The sequence below is a fragment of the Mustela lutreola genome, chromosome 3, assembly GCF_030435805.1.
Source record: "Mustela lutreola isolate mMusLut2 chromosome 3, mMusLut2.pri, whole genome shotgun sequence".
NCBI classification, from domain to species: domain Eukaryota; kingdom Metazoa; phylum Chordata; class Mammalia; order Carnivora; family Mustelidae; genus Mustela; species Mustela lutreola.
The window spans coordinates 210584580-210609430 of record NC_081292.1 but is presented as its reverse complement, the minus strand read 5'-3'; the positions used below and the strand labels follow the sequence as shown (position 1 = coordinate 210609430).

Sequence of the window (24851 nt, the reverse complement as noted above, 5' to 3'; positions counted from 1 at the left end):
CTCTTCCCTCCCCTTAAAGTGCCTGCACAGCTGCCAGGCCCGTCTCTTCTAATCTTTTCATAGGAGAGTTTTCGATCAACTCTTCCCTGCTCAAGATCTTCTATGCAACAAAATATGCACCTCGGTGAAATTTTATTTAAAAAATTTCCCATCCAAATGACTGTCAGTGAAAGTTTTTAAAAATCCTACTTGATTGCATTACTATTACAATTATATTATAATTATCTTATAAGCATAAAATAATTTTTCGTAAATAGGCACTTTATTAGTAGATGAAAAACTAAAATGTATGTAGATGCTTAATTATCTTCCCAGTAATGTATAAGTGTAATGCAATCAAGATAATGAATGATTCTAAAGTTTGACTGAACCAATAAAAGACAAATGGACCTTAGAATCCAAATAATTTTTTTTGAAGATTTTATATATTTATTTGAAAGAGGGAGAGAACAAAAACCTGCAGAGCAGGGGGAGCAGCAGAGGGAGAGGGAGAAGCAGGCTCCGCACTGAGCAGGGAGCAGATACGGAGCTGGATCCCAGGACCTTGGGATCATGACCTGAGCCAAAGGCAGACGCCTAACAGACTGAGACACCCAGGCGTCCCTCCAAAATAATTTTGTTAACAGAATTTAGTAAGTATGATAATTCAGTTAAATTTAAAATCAGTAATAGAAAAGATTAACTATTTAGTGAAAAGTGTAGATAAACCTGCCCATCCATTTGGAGGAAAAGTTTATATCTGAGATTTAATTTCAGTTGGATTAAGATTTAAATGTGAACGTGGACTATCAAGTTATTACAAATGTAAAAATTAATATTGTTGCCATGTTGGGACACAAAAGAATTTTTAGTCAGATTATTAAACGTAGTGATAACTACAAACTAGACGCTTCTGTTGCCAATATTCAGTTTAGCCAGAGATAGTCTCTTTATTTTTTTCTATTTCCCACCTCTTTGTTTTCTTTAAGATTTTATTTATTTATTTGACAGACAGAGATCACAAGTAGGCAGAGAGGCAGGCAGAGGCAGAGAGAGAAGCAGGCTCCTCGCTGAGCAGAGACCCCGATGCGGGGCTCGATCCCAGGACCCTGAGATCATGACCGGAGCTGAAGGCAGAGGCTTTAACTCACTGAGCCACCCAGGCGCCCCTTTCCTGCCTCTTAACCATCAGTTCTATTTCAGAGTCTAACTGATGAAAGAAGTGCAAAAATGTTCAAAGTTAGAATTGAGCTATGACAGATCACTTTATTTGTTACAGAAAACTTCAGATAGTATTTAATCTTGTTCCTGTCTTTAATTCAGCATAGTTACGTTCAGAGGTTCCAGAATCTCAGCGCTGAATGGACCTGAGAAGTTTTGTAGAGAAACTTGCTCATTTTACAGATTTGGAAAGTAGGAGTTTAGGAGACTTTTTGCCTCCTAAGCCACAGCTGTGGTAGATGAGCTAAGAGTATGAGTTTCCTAAGTTTCGTTTCTGTGCTTCTTTCATTAGGTTGAAATTAAACCATAGATGAGTCAAACTAATAGGATAGCAAATTTCAATCCTGGTTCTCATTTGTATTTTTTTATCTCCCCAGAGACAATTTTTCATCTTTCCTGCTGGAATTTAAACACACATTCACTTTAACTGTACTTGTTTAAAATAAAATTTTAAATACTGCAAAAGAGGCAATAAACTTCTCCCCCCCCAAAAAATCTTACAAAACTCCTTTAGTCAGAGATAATCTAATGAAAAGAGTTTAAATTTGTACCTTTCATTTTCCAGCCACTTCCAATTCATGTCCTTTACAGTATTCCAAAAGATGTTAAAATTTATTAAGTTAGAAAGACATTTATAAAAAATATTGAATAATCCTCTTAAATTCCACAGGAAGATGACTGGTACTGTTCATCTTGACAGAGGAACTGTGGAGGTCAAAATCAGTCTTTGCCTAGTAGTGAATTTTTTTCCATTTTATGCTCTTTCCTACCTGTCTTCATTAAGCAAATTTGGGGCTTATAAAAATTGATCTGGCTCCATTTCACATAAAAAAGCTCAGGAAGAGAAATTCAGCTGTCAGAGATGAATAGGCATTGCGAGCGTCCAGACCTCTGCACAGGACGGTGAGTCATGTGCAACGTCGTGTGCAAAGGAAGCGGACACACGGAGGAGGACAATGCTGAGTTCTGAAGACCTGCTGTGGGGCAGGACGGTGATGGAGGGTCTATTTCTGGGCCCAGCAGGATGACTTGGGAATTTAAAAAGCAGAAGAAGGAATTATGTCATTAGCTTTGAATTTAAGATGAAATTCTTTAGGAGGCTTTTTTCATTAACGCTATTACAGTTTATCAGGATGGTACATGATTGAATCGCTCAAATACTTTGCCATCTAAAAATAAGTTAGGACAGGAAAATCACTTCAATTCTGTCAGGGAAGGGGCTGTGAGGTGTAATAATAATTGCATAATTAGTATGTATTGACATGGAAGGAAAATGCTAAATGTGAGTTAAAAGACGTGTCTGTCTGCAGCAGGAATCTCTTCGGAAGCACCCGCGCCCGGCGCTCGTAATCACTGCCCAGGATTGAAGTGGAAACTGTTCGTCCAGGGAGTTCTAAAAATAGTCTCTAGAACAACTTAAATCTTTAAAACAGCTTACCCCCCATTTTCCTGTTCTCTTATTGACAAGTTATATCCTCTTACGTTCCAATTACGGGAAGTTTTACAAGCATTTGTAGGAATAGAACGGTGACTACGTGATTCAGAAAAGAAAGAACTCTACAGAGGAATGTCATTTAGTTCAAATGAGCAACCTAGTTCTATTATTTAATAACATTAAACATCATTTGTTTTCTATGTATATCTATATAGAAATATAATATAGTTATAATAAGGTTAGCTACAGACATTACATATGTGCATATATGAACATACATGTATGCTTGTGTGTGTGTGCAGTGTTTGTGGCAAATATTACCAGATTACTAACATTGCTAAATCTGATAGGACCCATTTAAATTAATTTAACACTCCTAGTTCTCTGGCCAAGGTAACAAGAATTTAGGAGCTAAATTCACAACCTAAGACCCAGGAAATGACTTCATAAGGTTGCTGGACGTCCATAAGTCCATCTCCACCAATAGTTTGTTGGACTGTCTTTCAAAGTTTTCCTTTACTGGGGAGCTACTTGGCATTTAGTTATAAGTCAGTCTGTGAAATCTTCCTTACTATTGTTAACATGTTCATATTATTGTCAGTTCCACTGAAAATCCCACATGTTCCTCTCCTTAGGCCCTGAATGTTCTTTTGTAATGTAGACAATACCTGAATGTAGGGCCATCCAAAGTCTGGACAGGTGCCAGCACAAATGGTTGCTGTATCATCGTAGAGCCCTGAAGGACAAGAGAACATTCCTGTGAATTTGGTAATATTATTAGAGAATAAAATTACTAGTGAATAGTGATTTTACAGAATTTAACTTAAAGGTATATCCTGGTGTGGGCTCTTTTGTTCAAACCATAAACCCCTGTATTTTAAATGTTGACTTTTAATGGGAAGTTGGGAGGAGATATGTCAGGCACTTTCAGGTGGCCATCACGCTAACCTGGAGCTAATCAAGAACTTTGCTCTTGGCACGTTATTTTTAATGATGAAGATTTTAAGGGACACCAACATGAAGGATGTTCCCTGTTGTTCAAGATCTTAGCAGTAGGAAGAGGTGGCCCTGAAATGTTCAGGGGAAAGTTTGCTCCTGGAAGAAAGGAAGGCTCGGCCAGTGGTTCTGAGAATGGGATGATGCAGCCGGCTCAGAGTCCGCAGAGAGGGTCAGGGTGGCCAGGGTGGAGTGAGTGGGGGTCGGAGAGTGTCGCAGACCTTGTCAAAGAGGAAGGCAGAGCCTAGATCATGGCAGTTTAGCATTTAACTTTCTTTAAACATAGGACATTACCAAAAAGCGAGATTCCCCCACCACTGAATGAGGACTTAATGTATGTAAACGGGGTTTATATGCCTCTTTTTGGACTCAAACTGATGTTGTGGGCAAGATATGGCCGTAGGAGGATTTAATCCTGCTCTGCATTTACATGGTATTTGGACTTCCTGAACTTCAAAAATGTCAAGTTTGTGTTCACGAGTTACTTATCTCCATTAGTTCCTATTGTGATCTGCGAGGTCTTTATTGGACCCACTCTTGTGGGTCATCAGTTTGCTGCTACTTCTAGCAACAACCTCGGAATCATCGCGAAGGACTTCTATGACGTCAATAGAGACATTTACATGAAAACTCAAAAGTTAAGAGAGATCTTTGCAATCAAATTTTTGTGACTCAAAAAACATGTTTGGATTACTTTGTAAAGCAGTACACCTTCATGTGTTTTTAGTAACTTATTATGTCTTATTATAAGTCGGTATATGTTACCGTCAGGATCATGATCCAGTCTTATTAAGGAGATGTGTATTTTTATGCCAACAAACACTGCACACTTTTAGAATCTGGATTTTCTACAAGCTATTTTGGAAAGAGTAAAAACTCTTGTCCGTCTCGGGCTTTATTGGCATATGTATGGAATTCAGAAGGTTCAAAGTGGAAGTTTATTTTGAGTATTTTCCCAACTTGCTAGAAAATAGCACATGAAAAAGAAAGGACCGTGAAGTGTTACTGGTTTTCTTCTGCAGGGCTCTAGAGGTTTTGTTTTCACTCCAGCTGAAAATGCTGGGAAGAGTCTTTCCACCCCTTTGGTGACGTGGGATAAATAAAAACCAAATATGTCAGTAGTTTCTTCTGGCCATCAGAAATTTTACTCATGAGGTAACTTCGATTAGTAAATGCACTGTACTTTTTTTAAAGATTTATTTATTTATTTGAAAGAGAGAGAGCAGGGGAAGGGGCGGAGGGAGAGGGAAGAATCGCATGCAGACCCCCGCGGAACGCAGAGCCCTTCCCAGGACTCAATTCCACAACCTTGAGAGCATGACCGGAGCCGAAGCCAACAACGAGGCGCTTAGCCAGCTGAGCCACCCAGGCCCGCCAGTGCGTCGTACAAACGTTTTAACAAAATAAGGCATATGTGAGCATGGTCTGACTTCCACTTTCCTCAGAAAAATATCTGTGTCTGTAGTACCAAAGGTTAATTGACATCCCAGGAGAAAAGATGCAAAGAAAACGTAAAGCCTCTAGATCGACATAACGGGAGAAACTCGAAAGAAGCTGATCTTGTTCAAGTGTCATTGCCTAAACTGACCAGATAATGAAATCAAGATCAACTAAACCCTGAAAACAGAGAAAAGAAATTCAGCAGTAAGAATAACAGATAAACCCTCATAATGTAATGCCAAGGTAACGCACAACAGGTGAGCTAAAAAGATGCAAATCTAAGTGAATTTAGTAATTTGAAAAAATATATTGGTTAGATTCAGCTGATGTGTCTAAGGACAAGCAAGTTGTTTCCAAAATGAGAGATTATGTGAAAGACACAAACTCCAATGCCTCCTATAACGTTTTTATGTAGGAGAAACAATTTTTACCACAGTAGACACGACCTCTTTCAAGAGATCTGTACGCTCCATAAGTGATTTTAACTATTTGAAGGATTATAAAAAGCTTACAACACATGTCGTTATGTATTTGTCCAAAGTCACAGAACGTTCAACACCAAGATTGAGCCCTAACGTGAACTCTGGGTTTGGGGTGGTTACGTGCCGTGGGAACGGCAGGTTCCTCAGCTGTAGCAAGTGCGCCTCTCTGGCGGCAGATGTGGACGGGGAGGGAGGCTGTGCACGACGGCGGACAGGGCTGGGCGGGCACCGCTAGTCCTTCCACTCAGTTAGCAGTGAACTTGCAACTGCTTCAAAAAATAAAGTGTGCATCCATCCGAATGGACTTGTCCATTTTCTTCCTCTATTTTTAAAAGAGGTTTTGATGTGTATTTGATGGGGTGTTTGAATCAAGGAAATGGGAAGTTAGAGATAGGACTGAAGGCATGGCCGGTTTGTGTTCTTGTCACGGCGGGCAAGGGTACTTATACCTTTCCAGTTTTAAAAGTAGTGATTCTTAATCTCACAAAACAAACTGAGGGTTGCCGGGGGGAGGGGGTTTGGGAGAAGGGGGGTGGGGTTATGGACATTGGGGGAGGGTATGTGCTTTAGTGAGTGCTGTGAAGTGTGTAAACCTGGTGATTCACAGACCTGTACCCCTGGGGATAAAAATATATGTTTATAAAAAATAAAAAATTATATTAAAAACAAAACAAAAAAAATAATAAAGCTACCCTATGACCCACAAAAAAAAAAATAAATAAATAAATAACTTTACAAAATTTAAAAGTACTTTTAAAAGTTTTATAAGTAACAAAGTACATTTTATACATTCAGTACACATTTAAAAGTAATAAAATATATTTCTTCTTTTCGTGGACCACCAACCAAAACGAGATAATTAGTCCTTCTCTTAAGTACTTATAAGCAAAACTGGCGCACCTGTAATTCTAGAACCTCGCGGCACTGCTACCTTTCACAGAAAAATGTTAATTCCTTGTATATACATATTTGCTGTGATTCCTGACCAGGGCAATGCAACTTCAAATCACCATGGGATCCTACGGTACTCCCACCAGTGTGGCAGAAATGTGAAGTTCCACAATAAAACGTTGGGAAGGATGCGGTGCAGCAGAAACGTCACACACAGTGAGAGTGGAAACGGGTGCCAGCGCTTGGACTCTCGGAAGGACAGTCCCTCAAGAGACTCGGGCGTTCGTGCACCAGGACACTGGGGAGAAATGCATTCGCTGCGTCGCTCGTAGCCGTCAAGTGGAGGGAGCGATGCAGCCCTCTGTCAGGAGGAGAGAGAAACTCGCTCCTGTCCTGCCCCCCCAGCTGCCCTGTCCTGCGGCCCGTTCCCACCAGGCGGCAGGGCCACCCTGGAAAAGGAAGGCCGCCCGCGCTCACAGGGCTGCATCTGCAGGGATGCTGAATGGAAGAAGCCGTCTCTGAGGGCTGCGTTCGGAATGACCTTCATAGTGACCTTCGTGAGATGAACGACTAAGTAACGCTCTGCTTACAAGCATGCCTGAGGGCGAGAATGCCATGAGGGAAAGCAGAGGGACAGCGAGCACAGGCTCGGTGTCGGCGTACTTCTGGGCCGTGTGTGCGACTCCGCTGAGGGGAACACGGTGGACGGGCCGGTCCCATGAGCAGGCATTTGTTTCTTTAAACAACGTATTTATGCTGCGCATAATCCTCTGCGTCTCCAAGATTTTTAAAATTAGAAAACATTTTTGTAGAACAGTAGGAAGAGTATGATTCGTTCGTCTGAAATTGTGGATTTATTGTGGATTTATGGGTAAAATATCAAAATGCACTATATTTGGGACAGGTCAGAGCACTGGGGTGGAGAAATGCCACATCATCCGCCACCGATCCAGCTGGAAAGTTCTCTTACTTTGTCAGGAATATTGTTAAGATCAGACACCTTTGAGATGCGCAAGTTAAATACTTAGAATTTCATAAATATGATTTATGCATATGAATTCTATTTGACTTTCGGTTACTTTCCTAGCTGTATGGAGGGAATTTTGGAACATCAACGAAGAACAACCCATGAATCACTCGTGTGTGTGTGTGTGTGTGTGTGTGTGTGTGTGTGTGTCTGTGCGCTTACCCCTGTGTCCAGGGAAAGGTCAGAAAAGTTATGTTTTGCATTATTATAAGGTTCTCAAGACTCTTAAGTTCTGATTATTCAGATGGGGGAATGCACCCACAAATCTCAAAACTATTAATTTTCAAAGTCAAAATTAGAAGAATTTTGTCTTGCTGTTTATATGTAGTTCATGTGAATTAATGTTTGTTATTTCATTATTTAGAAAGAGAATCACTTGGTTTAATCATGTGTCTTGTTCCTGCTTTCATTTTCTCATTGTAAACTTAAACCTAGGGGAGCAGAAGGTATACTGGAGAGAATTCAGGAGGTTATGTCTTAATTCTCACCATAACCAGAGTTCAATAGAGAGAAAACTATTTTCAGGGCACAGAGATCATTTAAGCATTCCTTCTTCTGAATGCTGAGCAAACTCTGCCTGATTTGGTAGATTTAGAATAACCCAAGAGATTTGCATTTTACCAAACAGTTTCTGCCGCTACAGATGTGCTGTGATTAAAACAGAGTCTTAAAAATAAGTAATTAATTAAAAATTAATTAGTAAAGTAGCTTACTAATGTCTAATATTATTATCTGGGCTAATATTAATGTCTGGCTGCCTTTTGAGAAAGTGTCCCAGACAGACTAGACTTGCCAGGAGTCAGACCCCACGAACGCTGAGAAGCACAGTCATCATCTCGACCAACAGGGCCCAAGCATTAGGACACGATTATCGTCCAGGACATGGTCTTTGCCTCTCACAACTTCGTCATAAGCACTCCCCACCTCAGAGGGAAAAACTTCTAGGCTTAACCCTCAACCCAGTTTCCCAAACCAAGGGGCAGACGCAGTCTTCCTGTCTGAACTGTTAGGCCAAGCAGCTGGGGGGCATTTGAATGCTAACCCTTGTCCATGGCCCTGTGTGCTGAGTGTCTCCACATCTTAATTTATGCAGTTCAGTGCTGGGTTTGACTTTCTAACGTTTCTGGCAAATAAAATCTCTCCTAGTGAATCTGTTGATTTTCTTTTATTGCCTCCGCTTTGTCTTCTGTTTTCCTCTCTATTTTGTTCACTCCCTTTTCTTGATCTAAGTTCTTTTACTTTCAAAACCCATTTCCGACTCTGACTTTACGTCAGTCTGTTTACTCAGTGAACAGTAATTAATCACTTACAGTCCTTTATGTATCTGTTCTCTAGATGAAAATTTTCTGAATCTTCTATTTTCTCTAGATTGGCTCTTCCCTCCCTAACTTGTTCCCTTCTTGTCTTGTTTTATCAGCTTCTGGGTGAATCTTCAAACCCTTCATCTTGCCTTTTTACCAAAGATACTGTCACAGACCTGGAACAACACGCAGAGCTCGGGTTCATTCCAGGATGGGATGCATGTCAACACAGACAGCACATTTGTTCCGTTAGAGACGTCCGAGGTGAGCACAGCTAGAAAGAGGAATTAGTTAGAATAGTGCTAATTAGAGAATTGTTAATCACATTGGTTTGGGCAACATCATGAACCACGAAGCTGATTTGGTGTCCTAGTTTATGCTGTAGGTTAGCTGGCTCTGTCTCTGCTGTTACTGTCAATGTCCTGGAGGAGAGATTCCTAACACAGTGAGGTGATTTAGCAGATAGAAAAGCTGAAAAATTACTAATATATATGTATATATGCATATTAGGATATATCTTTGATTCCACGGTGCAGTGGAGAGCCAATTGTAATATTTAGTGAAACTATTTTAAATTGACAGCATTTTGTACATCAGGCAATTATTCAAACCTCAGAACAGCCTTTTTCATTCTGCAAGCAGCACTGTTAGAAAAGCCTCTCAAGAATGCATGGTGTCTCTGCTGCATCTTGATGAGAGAGAACACATATTCTGGCTGTTTACTGAATCAGACTTCTGGAGCATCTGTTTGTCCTCGTAAGGACTGATACTCGCTTGAGCAAGTATAAAATGTCTGCTCACTGTCAGATATTAGTAATTTCTGCATCTTATTTTTAATTGGTTACTTATTTCTAAGACTTTATTTTATTTTAACTTATTTTAAATATTTTATTTTGAAGTAATCTCTACCCGATGTGGAACTTGAACTCACAACCCTGAGACCAAGAGCTGCACGCTCTTCTGACTGAGCCAGCCAGGCTCCCCTGTACAATAATTTAACACGAAGTACTTGAGCTGAAACTTCTATTGGGGTCTTTACTGGTTTAAAACTCATTTTTGTGTGCTTTTTCCACCAATTTACCAAGCTCATCTAGATTAAAAATTGTCAGTTGGCTGTTGGTCTTGGCTTTATTTTGTTATTATTAATTCTGTCTATTTTAAGCCACTTAGGACAAAGAAAATGTGTTGTAGAATATTGGGTTGCTATATATAAACATACCAAAAATAAATTGAATGTAGACTAATCCTTAAAATAAAATACAGTTTTTGTTAGGGCCTCGCTATCATTTTGTTTCACAATCAGAAATTTATTTTAACTACATTATTGATAATGACCATATCCAGTAAAGTCAGGAAGTTCAAAAAGAGTGACAGACTAGGAAAGGCCAGGGGAAGAAGCTGTTTGAGAGTTTGCTTTTATGTTTTGAGCAATCATTTATGACAGAGTTGTTTAATCCAGATTTGTTTTGTGGCTTGTGGTTAAAAATTCAGCCAGTGTGTTGTTAGATAATGTGTTGAAATAAACAGCAAAATAATTCCAACATATTTTATATATATTTTTTCTCTGAATACTATGAGCATAATTTGAGAAGCAGTCTTTTTCTCAAAGGAAAATTATTGTTTCCATAAATGACATGTGTATCTGGGCTCAGAAGAAAAAAAAAAAAAAACAATTTTGATATTTCTAGGTAAATGAATGATTAGCAATTTGACTTATTTTTTTAATATTTTATTAATTTACTTGCCAGAGAGAGAGAGAGAGGAAACACAGGCAGGGAAAGTGGAAGAGGGAGAAGCAGGCCTCTTGTTGAGCAGAGAACCTGATAACGGGCTCCATCCCAGGACCCTGGGACTATGACCTGAGCTGAAGGCAGCCACTTAACAACTGAGCCGCCCAAGCGCCCCTAGTGCTCTATATTAGAAGAAAATAAAGTTAGCTATACGAATCTCAACACATAGAAAAATCCAAATTTAAAAAGACAAGTATTGTCATAAGTTGTGAGATGAGTCAGTTCAGAAGATTTATTTTGTGAAAATCCATCATGAAGATTTCAGATAAATCATGACTTTATTTAATGACAAATATATGTTTCAGTTTATAAAAAAGCCCTCTGATTTTACATTTGGAAAATTTCCAAAACTATACAAGGATGAAGGGGCATTTATAGTTGGTTTTCTTTTTAGAATTACCTTAAATATTTATAAATCAATACTTAGAAGCTTTATAAAATATAGATTTTCAAACACAGAAGTCATGACTTCTCAAACAGGTGTATAGCTTTTTGTGAATTAAACAAACTTGTATTCTACATATATTTTTTAAAAACTGATTTATTTATTTATTTATTTTCATTTCACTGCTTAGGTTTTTTCTCCTTCTATAGACTTTTTTACTGTTACTGTCCAGGAAGGCCATAAGTAATGGAGTAAGACTTTTGTTGGGAGCCAACAGTTGGCAGGTCTGCCAGTTTCAACAAGAAATTCTGCCAAGTTCAGCCATTGTTTGGCCATTTGGTGAAATGCTTCAACATTTTTTGTTAAAATACCGAGCAACCTTCTCATTTACCCTAGATTGAAGGTCACTCCTTGGAATTCAGTGAAACCTGAACACTGCGTTACAGAAAGCATCTTTACCAATTTATTTCCCTTCACAGAAGGGGTGGAGGGATAAATATGAGGTTGACCTAAGAATAATAAATGGTGATTAGTTTCTGAATACTTTCTCTTTGGCAGTGGGTCAGGTTTCTAACACTTCCACAGTCTGCATTTTGTATGTATCGTACACTGCACACAAAACTACAGAGTCAACTACCTAGTTTTCTGTGGACACTGATACAAAGAAACATATCCATTTATTTAATCATTTATTAAGCAATATTTAAGGACCTAGTAGGTGCAGTCACTTATCGAGATGCTTAAGATATATTAGTGAAAAAAAGCAGGCGGGAGTACTTGTAGAGGTTATGTGCTAAAGATATGGACAGAAAATAACAGCATAGAATATACATAAATGATAGTCGGCGGTTTGTTGCAATGTGATGGATGTTACAGGAAGAAGCCAGGACAAATCAAAATAGATCACGATGGGCTAAAGGGTTTTGGTGGTGCAGGCGTAGCGGACTTTAAGTATTAGTGTCTAGGTTAGGTCCCAAAGAAAACTCTGCATCTGAGCAAAGACTCCAGGGAGGCGTGGGGAGCTGACACGCGGGTTTCCGAAAGAGCATTCAGGGCTCTTTGAGAGGAACCCACTGATAGTTTTGAACCTTTCTTTAATTTTATGCCAGTTGATATCAGAAGTACTAACAAGAAGTAAATTTGTCTGGAGGTGAAGGAAAAGGAAATACTGAAGTCCAGAATCCAGGAACTATAGACCCAGAAATAAAGATGAGCGTTGTTTTCACATTCAGGGGCCGGAAGGGTGGGTGTGTGACGGAGAGTAAGGGAGACATGGTAAGCTTGTCCGTTAATTCATCCCAGTTAGCATTCTGTCACTAATTTCTATTACAACCTTATATCAATAAATATTGTGCACAATGACCTTTGTTGTTTACTATATATTTAATTTAATTCTAAAGAGTTATCCAAGTTAGAATTGATTAAAAAGCTAGAAAAGCTCATACGTTGTATTTATACTCTAGGTCCCTCTCTATTTATAAAATTATGCAGTTACATCTGGAAGTAAATCTTAAGCCAGGATGTAGAACAATCCTTTAAGTCTATATGACTCTGAGTAATTTAGGAGTGCAATGTTGTCTAAATATAGAAATCTAACTTTTTTTAAAGCAGATGCTATTTATTTATTATTATTTTTTATTTTTTATCATTTATTATTTTTTAAAGATTTTATTTATTTATTTGACAGAGATTACAAGTAGGCAGAGAGGCAGGCAGGGAGAGAGGGGGAAGCAGGCTCCCTGCTGAGCAGAGAGCCCGATGTGGGGCTCGATCCCAGGACCCTGGGATCATAACCTGAGCCAAAGGCAGAGGCTTCATCCACTAAGCCACCCAGGCGTCCCACAAATGCTATTTAAAGATCTACATCCTAGTTACACTTAATGAAACCCTCTGAGGACATATGGATCTAGAATCTCGTATTTCTGTTAGGAACCCATTAGCTAGACTTATGTAACTTGTTCAGGACTCCAGCTTCAGAAACCGTATGTAACATGAATAGTTTTGAACATGTGGCCCTTTGTGGTACAGATAGAACTAGACAGAACTAAGTAGAACTAGGTAGAACTAGATAGAACCAGAACTGATGCGGTTGCGAGCTCACAACCTCAAATACGTAGTCGTTATGATGTTGAGCATTTGGTGAGTAATCAGCTTTCACAGGGTTAACCTGAAAAATCACACAATTAGTGAATTTTTAAAGCATGTTTCAGTTACACAATGACTCAAACATAAACTCTTTGCTAATTTTGGTGTATTTATCTTGAAGGAAGGGGGCTGGACTCTGGTTCATTAAATATGGACACATATTAATTTTATGATGAAAAAGATTCAGTGTTTTCTAATAATTTTGAACTGATAACACAGACAGGAAATCCTTTTGGAAAGTCTGTAATTAAGGAAGTTAACTCATGTGAGGAATTCAATTAATTAAAATATTAAACAATATTTAGGAAAGTCATTTTATGGGCTTCACCCAGGTCAGTTTGTTCTAGACCTTAATGCTTGCTCATATCTCATCTGAAGGCCTTCCTGTTCGAAGTAACGAAATCAAGCATTCTTCAAAGCTTTATTTAGAATATCTTTCTTTCACCACATTATTTCTGTCTTAAAAATGAACATTTCTGATACCCAGGCATGATGTTTGCCATTGATTTAGATGCAAGGAAATAGTTCTGTTAAAGGTATGAAAAGTCGAAGTTATAATGGAAGCAGTTGAAAGTAAGATATTTCAGAATATCTTAACCAAAGCACATACAATTGTGAACTAGGTAGTGTCCGTTCGACTGTTCTTTATTTCAGGGTTGGTTTTGGTTTTTGTTTTTGTTTTTAACGTTTCTTCTATAATCCAAGGTTTCCCAGACATAATCATATGTACAGAAAGTATCTGATTTATCAAGTTTTGTCATTTCGGAAAACATCCTACTTCAAGCATTCAGTTCTGCCCTTGCGACCAGGTGAGAAGTCGCGTGGCAGTCGGCGGCGTGGAGGAGGAGGTCGTGCTGCCAGCGGGCGCAGAGGCGCTGATGCTGCCCGGAGCAGGCCTGTCCTGCTCCCCCCTGGCCGCCCGCGTGGGGCCGGCTGGCTGAGCTGAGGGCCATTCTGTTTACCCACACCCTCAGTGGGAATTAGTCATGTGACTTCAAATTCAGCTGTTCTCTGACGGGACTAAATTCTGGTATGAACAGAAAGTTCCCCCAAAATGATATGCAAGGTGAACAGACTTTAGTTTTATAAAGAGAGATCAATTCTGGAAGGTCTTCTGTGAATCATGAAGCAGAAGAGCAAGCTACCTTTTTTTTTTTTTTTTTAGTAGAAACCTTCTATCTTTTCGGCCTCCCTCATTAATAATATAAGTATTTTAAATATTTCTTCTACCTCTACTTAGGACCAATTCAGACTCTGCCCCTCTCCAAACAACCAACCAAACAAACACAGCCACTGAGTAACAGGAGACTCGATGCCCTGCTCTGCCCACAGTCAGGTAACGCCACGTCATTAAGACGTTCATCATTTTCAGTTCAACTAATGAATTCACTGCCGTTCCAATTGTTGTTCCAGCAGGAATTTTTAAAGAATTTCCAAAATCTAAAAACTTAAATAATTTGGGGAAAAAAGAGCAAGTATGGACAAACACCCCTAACTAGTTGTAACGGTTACTTGTGTACGTTAATCTGGCCGGGAGACGGTGCTGGCTTGATCAAACACTAGTCTTCGCGTGGCTGTCAAGGTATTTCGTCGATGTGATCGGCATCTGACATCCGTTGACTTTGAGCAAAGGAGATTGTCTGGATGATGTGTCTGCGTCACCTCCAGTCAGCTGAAGGCTTTAAGAGCAACACTGAGGTCCTCTGAGAAAGAATTCTTCAAAATTTTTGTTTTCCAAGCTCCTGTTAACTACCAGAGGCTAGAGAGCAACCACGGGCATTTGGTTTGGAGGAAGGCAAGGGAGAAGCAGGTCTAGACAGAGGAAGTCAGTGAAAGAAAATGCAGAAGGAAAGACGGGAGCGACCGGTTGCAGATCCCGCCGGCCCCACGCAGGCATCCCTCGTTCTCTTGTGCCTCTCCGCTACTGCAGTTTTTACAAACTGAAAGTTTTGGTAATCCTGAATTTAACAAGCTTCTCAGCACCATTTGTCTAACAGACTTTGTTAACTTCATGTCTTTGTGTCACATGTTGGTGATTCTCTCCGTAGTTCAAACTTCCTCATTATTTGTAGATTGTTCTGGTGACCTGGGATCAGTGTTCTTTCGTAGTACTCTAGTAATTATTTTGGGCACCACTGACCGTGCCAGTAGAAGACGGCAAACTTAATAAATGTCGTGTGCATTCTGACCACCACCCATCTCTGAGCCTTTCGGTAGGCTTCCCTATTCCCTGAGACACAACCACGTTGAAATCACCCTACAATAGCCCCTGTTTGAGGTTGAAAGGAAGAGTCCCATACCTCCCACTTAGAGTCAAAAGTGGGAAATGATTAAGCTTAGTGAGGAAGATATGTTGAAAGCTGAGATAGGTCAAAAGCTAACTTTCTTGCAGTTAGCCAAGTTCTGAATGTAAATTAAAAGGAAATTAAAAGTGCTACACCAAGGAACACACAATGAGAGAGGTGAAGAGTCTCGTTGATGATCTAGAGAAAGCTTCAGTGGTCTGGATAGATCAAACCAGCCCCAACACTCCCTAAAGCCAAAGGCCTCATCGAGAGCAAGACCCTGACTCTTCAGTTCAGGGAAGGCGGAGAGAGTTGAAGTAGGAAGTTGAAGCTCAGGTGGGTTCTTGAGGTTTAAGGAAAGAAGCCGTCTCAGTGACACAAGTGTGTCCGCAAGCGCTGATGCAGAAGCCGCAGCAAAGTACCCAGATCTAGCCAAGATAGTCCTGAAGGTGGCTAAGGTGGCTACAGCAAACAACACACCTTCAGTGTAGCCTCCAGTGGGAAGATGTCCTCTAGGCCTTATGTGGCTAGGGAGGAGAAGTCAATGCCTGGCTTCAAAGCATCAAAGGACAGGCGGACTCTCCTGTCAGGGGCGAACGCAGCCAGTGACTTGAGGTTAAGCCAGTGCTCATCGACCCTTCGAACATCCTAAAGCCCAAAGGGTTATGCTCAATCTACTCTGCCTGTGATCTACAAAATAGAACCGCAACAGACGTCTGCTTAAAGCATGGTCTACTGAATATTTTAAGCCCACTGTCAAGAACCACTGCTCAGAAAAAAAATTATTCCTTTCAAAAAATTACTGATCATTGAAGATACATCCAGTCACCCAGGAGGTCTGCTGTACAATGAGATCAACGATGGTTATTATCGATCTCATGCCTGCTAAGACATCCATTCTGCAGCCCACGGATGAAGGAGTGGTTTCAACTTCCAAGTCTTATTATTTAAGAAATACATTTTATAAGGTTAAAACTTCCATACATAGCGATTCCTCTGATGGATCTGGGCAAAATAAACTGAAAACCTTTTGGAAAGAATTCACCATTTCAGATGCCATTAAAAACATACATGATTCGTGGCAGGAGGTCAAAATATCAGCATTCACAGGAGTTTGGGAGAAGCTGATTCCAACCCTCAAGGCTGACTCTGAGGGCTTCAAGATTTCAGTGGAGCGAATTCCTGCAGATGTGGCAGAAACAGCAAGAGAACTAGAACTCAAGGAGAGACTGAGGACGGATTGGACTGGAGGGGTCGCAGGACAAAACTTGGACAGATGAGCAGGTGCTTTTTGTGGGGGAGCAGAGATGGTGATTTGAAATAGAATCTATTCTTGGGGAAGATGGTGTGAAGACTGTTGAGACAACAACCAAGGATTTAGAAAAGTCCACAAAGTTTGTCGATAACGTCGCTGCAGGGTTCGAGAGGACTGACTCGAATTTTGAAAGTTTGTGGTACAATGCTACTGAACAGCATCTCATGCTACAGAGAGCTCACTCACAAAATGTGTCCGTGGATGCAGCAAACTTGGCTATTCACTAATTTTAAGGAATTGCCACAGCCACCGCAACCTCCAGCAACCCCCACCCTGACCAGTCAGCAGCCGCCATCATCAAGGCAAGACCCTCGCCAGGAAGAAGACTAAAACTCACTCAAAGCTGCAGATGATGGTTAGTGGAAGTATTTTTTAATTAAGGTTGATGTGTTTTTAAACATAATGCTATTGTACTGTACTATTTACTTAACTTTCATAGGTACTGGGAAACCAAAAAATTCACTAACTGGTGTTACTTTATTATGATGCCACTTTGTTGAGATGATCTAGAACCAAACCCTCAGTATATCCGAGTTCTGCCTGTGGTTTAACCTAGGGTTCCGGGACCAGCATCCGTTCATCTGGTGACTAGATACCGGCCTCCAGCTGGAGAAGGAAGCTGAGTGGTTAAGAGCCTGAGCTCTGGTTGCCAGGACTCAGTTCCTGGAACCTCCACCTGCACAGCTACGTGGTTTGGACATGGTATTTAGAAGCTCTGTGCCTCGGTTTTGGAGTTTATCTGCACAACAACAACAACAATTCCTGAGGTTTTGGGGAAGGTTAAATTAGTTTATACATGAGTAATGAGTAATGTACACGGCAGAAGGCAAATCCTCAAAGAAATGAGCTAAACATCTCAGTAGGGCAAGCCACCCCTCCACAAGAGGTTCTCCTGACTAGTGCGGTCTGGAAACACTCATCTGCTACTAACTTGGGGGGAAGAGCTGCCGCAGGGAAGGAAAACTCTCCTGTTAGAGGAAAAAAAATATTATTCGTCCCACAGGAATATGAAGATATGTGCACCCGCCTAATAATGCCAAGGACCAGAGGCTTAAAGCGGACAATAAATATGTATATTCACCCAAATAAACCTGACAAGTTCAAAGATATTTTAGTGAGTTAACGGGCTTTGATGAGACTGTGTCTAACGGATTTAACCCGCAGCAGCCTGCCGGCCGCTGGGACACGACTGTGTTGGAGGTGCTCCCCATTCCAGAAGTTGTTTCAAACGGGATCGCACCACAGTTGCGTGAGTTACAGTTTTTGCCTCAGCTAAAAATTATATTGCTGTGTTTTGAAAAAGATTTAAAATAAAAAGGTTTTATTGGAAACAACTTTTTGAAGAAGACATATGTAGCTTCGTAAAATATGTAAACATGTTAGTCTAATAATACTAGGTCTCTATTATTTAAGTAAAAGGAAAGCTGCTCTCTTGCCTCGCATTTGAAAACAACTGAAGACAACCCCGAGTTAGGCAAAAAGCACCCACAGGCGCGCGTTCTGTGTGACGACATCCCTTCCCTTCGTTTCATCCTCATTTTCAGTGCTGACACGCTTTATGCTTCTCCGGTACTTACCGAGTTCCAAGTTTCCCTTCACATTATCCTTGGAAAGAAGCAGAATTGAATCGCTAGACAACAATCGACATCATGGCAATGAACATGGATCTGATTAACACTCGTTTGCGAACAACGACATTGGTGCTTGGACACGAGACAAACTTGGCTTTGATTGACAAAACCCAGCCTGTGTGCTCATGAATATGCTAATGAGCGCCCTTGTGACTAAGCCGTAGGGGAGAGGCGCTCTGGTCACCTGGTGGCCATTCATGTTTCCCCCTCGTCCAATAGACCAGATGACGCGCTCAGGCGTCCCTGCGTTTCACGAGCAACACAGCTGGACTTCGGTTAGCCTAAACACAAATAGGATAGTAAAGGCAGATTTATACAAAAGTTTATGCCATGTTGCCATTTTTTTAATTAAAAAATACATTCCACGTTAAGGAGATAAGTTTTCTCAGAAAACTGGGCTCCATCCAATCCTCAATGAAGTTAATATTACAAGGGTAGGTTGGTTATTTATTTGTTTACTTATTTATGTTTATGTTGGGTTGAGCAGATCTGAGATTTTTGAACTGTTAGTTGGTAGTAAGGCAAAAAAAAACATACATTTAATTAAAAGCACAAAGGAATAAAAAGATAAAACTTGTTTTACATTTAAAAAATAAATTCAGTATTTTTATCATTTTTCAAAACATAATATATTAGTCTGTTAGTTTTGTAGAATATTATCTCTTTGAAGTAAACAAACTAAAGGGAAAATAGGAAGAAACTTGTTCTAGGAAAATATTTGCGATTTATCATCCAATAATATCAGTAAATGCAAAAACATAAGCTCTAACTCAGTTCACAGCCAGTGACTCCCTTTTATTTTTAAATAGTAAGACTTTTATTGTGTGCTTAAAAATTAAATTCATTTCCTCATTTTTTGGTAAAATAGTCTATTAAATTAAAAAAAAAAACCTTGATTTCAAGAGTATACAAATACTGGAAAATGCAAAAAATTATTGATTTAATGCACAATATAATACTAATTAGACATAAAATAATCTAGATTTATTGAGGACTTTTCTGTTTAAATTGGAATGACAATGTAATGTATAAAGATGTATTTCCTATCATTCAAATGGTTTGCTAACTTAATTTATCTAATCATATGTTCTTTTACCCTACATAACACTAACTCAGTATTTACAGCCCAGATTTTACAATTAAAGATATGCTACCTAGTACTTCTTCAATTCTATGCTAATTAAAACTCTATATCTTCAAAATTATAAACCAAATTATAGGTACGTAAACCAAAATTAAGGTGTGAAAACTGACTGGACCCTTCGGGTTGTGTAACTGCTATTGATGAAGGAATTCGGGCAGGAATTCCTAAGGGAAATCTTTGAGAATAAATGGGAAAATGATTGAAGTATCTGGTCAGTGTGTAGCCCTGCTCTCCTGTTTCTCATAAATTTTTATTTTCCTTCTAATTTCATCAGAGTATTTTATTTTTTTTAACATTTTATGTATTTTATTTGACAGAGAGAGAGATCACAAGCAGGCAGAGAAGCAGGCAGAGAGAGAGAGGAGGAAGCAGGCTTCCCACTGAGCAGAGAGCCCAATGCGGGACTCGATTCCAGGACTCTGGGATCATGACCGGAGCCGAACGGAGGCAGAGGCTTAACCCACTGAGCCACCCAGGTGCCCCAGAACATTTTCTTATATGAAATGGGAAGATTTCTTAAAGTAATGTAGTAGCGCTACATGGTAGAAGTCCTGGAACAGAAAAAGAGAGCTTTCCTAAGAAATTACAAATGTTTCATGCCTTGACTTCAAACCCAGATACAGAATATGTTTTAAATAGCTATGTCCTGACTTTCCATCTTAAGAGTGTTCTCTGATGGTCTAACTGAGTCAGGAACCCAGAGGTGCGACAAACTGGGCACTGTGTGTCTTTCATCAACACCACTGCAATGATAGGACTTGCGTTCCCGGGTTAATGCCCTCCCTGAATCCTAAGCAGAGATAAGATAGAGAATAAAGCCAATGATTTCAAATAATGTCCTTTGAATATATTTGGTTTTTTTAAAAGTTGATACCGTAATCATGATATCTCTATAAATAGTATTATCTTTTCAGGTTGTGTTGACAGTCATACACAGAGAATGAAATCAGTTTTATTTTGTGAATGTATATTTTGATCCTTTAAAAAATGTTTTGTTAATTTTTGTATAAATATCTCGAAGACAATTCTTAGAAATTAAGTTACTCCCAAATTTTAATCATGGAGCTAAAAATTGAATGCAAAATAGTGTTATAATAGTCACAAAAATGATGTACGTTAAAAATATATAGTAATACTATTAACTGAAGTTTGATTAGTTTTATGTGTTTATCAAATGATTTATCCACATTAACATAAAGCATATAAGGTCACCATTTTTGTCTTAATATTATTTTGAATTTCTTACTGAAATAAATTTGTTATGCATAAAATAATGGTAAAATACATACAAGGATCGTGAAGATTTTCCTAAATATGCTAGAGGTTTGGTTCCATTTAAACTTACGTTCGGCGTCACCAGGAGTAAAGTATACAGAGTATACCTTGGTCATTCATTTAACACAATTTTTTAAATTACAGAGTCAATTTTAATTTCTTTTTGCTTTCCTGTTTTTCCAATCTTTGCTTTTCAGAGTGAGTGAATAGTTTTGTATATTCTAGAAGTTTATATATTTTAAGTAACAAAACAATTTGGAACATGCTAAGATATATTAGGGAAAAAAGACCTAGTAGTAATAACCTCAAGCACATTTCTAAAAGATAACTGAATATTGCAGGTAAAACAAACCTCAGCTCACATTATTTTTATGATTTCTGAATCTTATGTTTCATACTTAGAACTGGCCTTAGACTCTGCATAGCATCTAGAAAAAGAAGTTAGTTCTTCATGGCTGAAAGCATGCAAGGATCCTCTGATATTCTCTTATCATTAGAGAAAACAAACTTTAGAAATAATAATATGAGTTCTTACTTAAACTTTCAATTATTTTCTCAAGTAACACTTGAGAAAATAATTGGCATACATATCTGGGAAAACCTTGTCACTTTTATTCACAGTTCTCTCTATTTCACACCCTCCCCCCAAAGTCTTTGCCTAATGACCCTTGAAATTCAGTGCCTAGTGGTTTTCAACAGTATTTTCTGAAAATAAAAGATGGTAAGTCATACTATTAATACAGTTTTAAGATTTTAATTAAATTATGGAAAAATTATGGGGAGTTCCTTATTATAAAATACGATATTAGTGTAATACCTCCTTCTAAGAAAATAATCTAAATTAAAAATAATGCTATTTTCATTTTTGTTACTAATCCGGGGCTTTGGGCATTTAATGTGTTCTTTTCATTTCCTTCCCTAATTACCTAATGGCTACTTACAAAGTCCCCTTCTAAAAACAGGTTTTCCATTTCTACACATGTGTCAGGGAATCCGATACAACTGACTGAAAGGAAATGGGAAATCAGCCATAATATTTTTAAGAATCACAAAAATAAGACTTAATTGAAGTTTCCATAATTTAAAGAAATTTGTGGAAAACTGAGTGGAAGATTTTGAGGGATTTGCTCAGAATGAGTTTGTAGTCCACTCTTACTGTGCCAGATTACGGGCGTGTGAGTAGAGGATGTCCCCACCGAAAGACATGCTGCAGAGGATGATCACACAGGTGAGAAAGAACATGGATATGTGTCTGTCTATGTTATTTATTATGTGTAAAATACATACATGCAATGTCAATCAAGGTAATTTAAACCCAAATCTGATGTCTCGTTTTATATAAATAAATTATATCAGTCAGTATAACTCGGACCCAGATCTGACACCTGATTTTCTTAGCAACAGATTTGTGCTGTCCCTTCACCAGCCCGGAGCAGACCAGAGTTTCTGCACAGCCCAGCGCAGCCTGTGCTGGTGAAGGAAGCATTAGCAGATGTTTCATCTCCGTCACTGTACGTGTTTTCTGGACGTTCCTTTTTTCAATACACACTTTAATTTCTCTGTTAGTGATCTGGCTTACATATCTGGGAAAACCTTGTCACTTTTATTCACAGCTCTCTCTATTTCACACCCTCCCCCCAAAGCTTGCAGAGGAGCCCCGAGTCGTCCGAGGGGCACACTGCGAGCTGGGGTTGTGAACCACAGCGGCTGCCCAGGGGCGCTTCCTCAGTCCTAGCTGGGCTTTTCTTTTTCTCTTGCTCTCGTAGCCCACCCCAGGGGCCAACACAATGGAAACGATGCAGGGTCAGCCAGAGACATGGAGCCCATCGGGGACAACGAGCCATGAACACCCCCGCAGCTCGCTGGTTACAGGGGTGAGTGCAAATGAAGGTGGAGGCACGCGGGACACACACAATGAGTCCGAAGGGATTGCTTTTCTCTTAATTCCCCATTTTGTGCCACTACAGAGGGACTGAGACCCCGGGACCCTGTCCATAGTTCGTGTCTCCCCGTTCTCAGAGTTCTGACTGTATAAAAACTTTGAAGACCCTTCCTGAGGGGAAAATGCTTTCCGGCTGTCAGAATCGAAGCTCAGCTAATAGCAGAGCAGATTCTCAAAGGCATTGTTCCCTGATGGGGTCGTTGCTTTGAAGTATGCCTTTTAGTCCATTTAGACTTTCGTCAGCTGCTAAATTCACCCTCCAGATGGCACCGCACGCGACAGTGGCTGCGCGGGGATGTGGTGCCCACTGCAGAGCAGCAGGCGCCGCTTCCTGCACATGGGGAAGCAGCCAGGGCAGGCTGCAGGTCACCGCAAGTCCCTGAACTCTGCGGGAGAATCGCTGCCCGCCCAGGTGCGACTCCCCCTCGGACCCTGTGTGTCGGCTCGGAGTCCCGCACTTACCAGCCCAGCTTCCGAAGGCTCGGGACAAACGTCCTCAGGATGGAGCTGGATCTTCTGAGACTCCGCAGGGGGGATGTGGCCCAGGCGAGGCGGCGAGCGTGGGAGCCTCCGGGCAGCCCTGCAGGCTGAGGTCAGGCAGCAGAGCCGGGGCTGCTCAGCCAGGAGGGGACCCTGTGCGGGGAGAAGCTGCTCTGCAGCGCAGCTTATCACACTGCCTCTGCTCAGCAGCAGGGAGCTCGAGCTTCCTGTGACATCACCCTGACCCCGCCTGCAGCTCGTGTTGGGTTACTTTCCTCCTCCGGCACCCGGGGAAGCAGCGTCCTCGCCCACCCAGCCCTGGCAGCACGGAGCAGAGGCCACCATGCGCTGTCCCCGCTGTCCCCAGCCCAGCTGTCACCTGGGCGGGGAGTCAGGACGAGCCACACTCTGCCTGCGGCTGGAGGGGTGTGCGGCGTCCTGCGGGCACTGGGAGGGCTTGGGGGGTGTGAGTGTGTCTGTGAGTGTGTAAATGAGAGAGTGTGAGTGTGTGTGTGTGAGTGTGTCTGTGTGTGTGGAATCAGACTTGCACGGTGCTGAGCAGCTGCTGTCAACGTCTTTCTTCCTAATAAACACAAAAGTAGCTCCCGCGTCCATCCGAGGCTCCTCCGTGATCCCACGGAGCCTTCATAACCAGGGCTGTTCCCCGCTCAGGTTTGCACGATCAAACGGTGAAGCTTTATCCTCTAGGTTTTCTGACTTTTTCACTTTGTCCACGACATGACCACGTGCGTGTGTGTCATAAACAAAACCACTGTGTGTGCTGTGTGTGTGCGCATACGTAGGATCCTTTGTCATGTTGTGTGGGTTTCATTATCTTATCACCTGTGAAATAAAAAAGAAATTTGTATTACATTTATCCCTCAAAATAAACCCTGCCAAACATGCAGACAACTTACAAGCATAATGATTACGTAAAACATGCAACATATTCTAATTCTTTACAAAAAGTTTTCCCTCAAAACATAAATTTACTCCAAATGTGTTTAATAAATTATTGGACATTATCTGAGAAGAATGCTTTAAATTTGAAATGCAGCTGTCTTCTCGTCGTGCGGTAAGTGTGTGGGATTCAACAATAATCATAATTGCTGAACCCTGAACAGCACTGGGCATCGGTATCTTCCCCTGTAAACTAGAAGACATGAATCAAATAATATATAGAATTACTTATATCTCTTAAAATTTCAATCAACAAATTATGTAACATTTAGAAATAGATAAGATACTGTGATAATTATTCAATTCTTAGTAAATTTGAGGTCAGAGGCACTGAAAAATTAGTAAATTACTGCAAAATTCAGGAACAAAATGAGATGCTCACACTTTTTGTTAACTAATACAGGAGGACAAGGCAACATGAATTAAAGGGACACCGTGGTCTGAAGCGGTTCCCTCTCGCTGACATTTGTATACCTGGATCCACTGAAGAAACTCATCACACAACTTTGATTTTAAAGATCCGTAGGATCAAGGTGAATAAAAATAAATACCTATAAAAATAGGATATAAACTAATCTCTGTCAGTTATAGTTAAAAAGTTGCAAGAAACTGAGAGTCATACCTTTGGTTACTGACAGACAGAAATAACCAGAGGAGTTAAATTGCCGAGTTACAGAATATTGCATTTTCGGGAACACTTTGGTGAGCTTTGCCCTGGGAGGCTGCT

At 40.2% G+C, this 24851-nt stretch overlaps 1 protein-coding gene across 3 annotated transcripts in view; it reads right to left on the bottom strand.

Moving 5' to 3' along the window:
- CALCRL (calcitonin receptor like receptor) overlaps positions 1–23418 on the bottom strand; it is a 92951-nt gene extending 69533 nt beyond the window's left edge. Inside the window, exons 1-3 of one of the 3 annotated variants that reach the window (XM_059168657.1) lie at positions 23147–23418; positions 8949–9046; positions 3304–3371 (exon numbers count right to left, since the gene is read on the bottom strand). The gene's annotated coding sequence lies outside the window, so the exon portion shown is untranslated. The remainder of the gene's footprint in view (positions 1–3303; positions 3372–8948; positions 9047–23146) is intronic. The other 2 variants (XM_059168656.1, XM_059168658.1) reach the window with 2 other exon arrangements.
- Between the last annotated feature and the right edge of the window lie 1433 nt (positions 23419–24851).